Below are 2,254 nucleotides of genomic sequence, written 5' to 3'. Positions count from 1 at the left end.
GTTTTGAGTCAGGGTCTCTCACTGAACCTGCAGCATGCTGTTTTGGCCAGGTGGGTACATTGGCCAAGCAAGTTCCCAGGATCCTCCCCTCTGCCTTCCCAGCACTGGGATTACAGACACAGCTCTGTCTGTCTGTCTGTCTCTTTCTCTTTACCTCTCTCATTTTTGGAGCTCTGGTTTTGTGCCTGACTCTGTGCTCCACCACATACACACACACATACACACACACACACACACACAGAGAGAGAGAGAGAGAGAGAGAGAGAATGCTTGCTTTCCCCCCCCCCCTCTCTCTCTTAACTCCCACCAGATGTGCTTGCTCAAAACCCCTTTCCCAGCAGGCCCCTGGGTCCTTGGATACCACCTCAGTCTGAGTCAACACTTTAGGAGATAGGCCCGTTTCAAATTTCACAGGCATTGCCAGACCCAGAGGAGACCAGAGCAGGGAACTCCTGCAGCTTGTTTATTTTTCTTGTCCTGCCCCATTCTGTACTCCCCTTCTATGGGGTTGAGGCAGGAACTGGAGAAATGTAAAACATGTGGCTTCCCATGGTGCTTGGTTGGCAGTGGACATATTGCTTTCCCCATGTGGGTGGGAAAAGGACTTTGTTAATCTAGCTCATTCCTGGGACCGGCACATGCTTTGTGCTAAGAACTTCTCTCCTGGAGTATACAGCAATGTCCTGGCCTCAACAACTGGACACTGGGAGTTGTCACCCAGTGTGACTATTTCCACTGTCCTGCCTGAGATGCTACTCTATATATTTGAGGGCAAGTGTGGGCTTAACAGTCCTCCTAAGGGACACCCCCTATTCTTCCTAATTCTAGGAGGTGGCCTTGTGCCACGTTGCTCTGAGAAGGCCTAACCCCCAACCCTGGGGCCTGCAGACACAGCATCCATCTCTTGAGGGGCTGGATTGTCCCGGCACTTGAGTCCCTTGGCTCAACGCTCACTATGTTATCTTTGGGTCCTTTGGAAACTTGCTTTAGCCCCAGGAAGGATCAACTAGTATTTGACCAAGGTGACAGCCAACTGGAACACAAGGTCTTTCCTGTTCTCTCATATGCCTCACAATGATTCTCCTGTGTCCCCAACTCTTTGAACCCCTCACCTGGTTTCAAGAAAAAGAATAATAATAAAGAAAAAAAAAAAAAAAAAACCAAAACAGCCAAGTCCTCGTGAAGAAGGCCTCGTTCCAGATACTGTTCTCTGCCTCGCTCAGGAACCCCAGCTCCCTCAGGTCAGGCCAGATGTCGCATGTGAAGGGCACCATCCTTCCCTGGACTGCCCATTTCATACATAAGGCACAAGATTCCAGGCTCCTCAGGTGTGATGCAGTCTTGAAATGAGTTCATTTCCTCTGCCAGTCACAAAACAAACAAAACACAGAGAGAGAGAGAGAGAGAGAGAGAGAGAGAAGAAAAAACTAACACATGTACTTTCACTAAACACTTAAGCTTTAATTTTAAGTTTTACTTAATCATTATTTTTATTAATTAATTAATTAATTTAGGGCTGGAGAGATGGCTCAGTGATTAAGAGCACTGACTGCTCTTCCTGAGGTTCTGAGTTCAATTCCCAGCACCCACATGGTGGCTCACAAACATCTGTGATGGGATCCGATGCCCTCTTCTGGTGAGTCTGAAGACACCAACAGTGTACTTATATATATATAATAAATTTTTAAAAATTAATTAATTTATTTATTGTTTTTTTTCTTTCTTTTTTTGAGACAGGGTTTCTCTGTGTGGTCCTGGCTCTCCTGGAACCCGCTCTGTAGAACAAGCTGATGAACTCACAGAGATCCTCCTGCCTCTGCTTCCAGGTGCTGGGATTAAAGGTGTGAGCCACCCCCATCTGGCCACTTACTCGTTCTTTCTTTTCTGCTTCTTAAGACTCAAGGGGGAGGTGTTACACTATGTGGTCCAGGCTGACCTTGAACTCACAGAGCTCCACCTGACTTTGCTTAGCTTTTAAACCTGTACATCCTCTGAGGAATGTAGCAAACGGCTAAACACAGCCATTGTAAAGACTGGAGACGTCACTCGTGTCTGAGGACTGTGCTGTCCTCCCCTTATAGGACTCTGAGAATTTAAATGATTAACAATTTATTACTAACAATAAACTCACTCACTTTGCCTCATGGTGGCTTGTATTAAAACTCTTTTCCGTAGCATAGTCAATGGATGAAGAAATGTCTTCAGGGGAAGGGACCTCCTCAGGCTACTTCGGGCTACCAGGGCTATCCTGCCA

This window comes from Micromys minutus (assembly GCF_963924665.1).
Source record: "Micromys minutus genome assembly, chromosome: 10".
Taxonomy (NCBI): Eukaryota; Metazoa; Chordata; class Mammalia; order Rodentia; family Muridae; genus Micromys; species Micromys minutus.
This window is presented reverse-complemented; position numbering follows the sequence as displayed.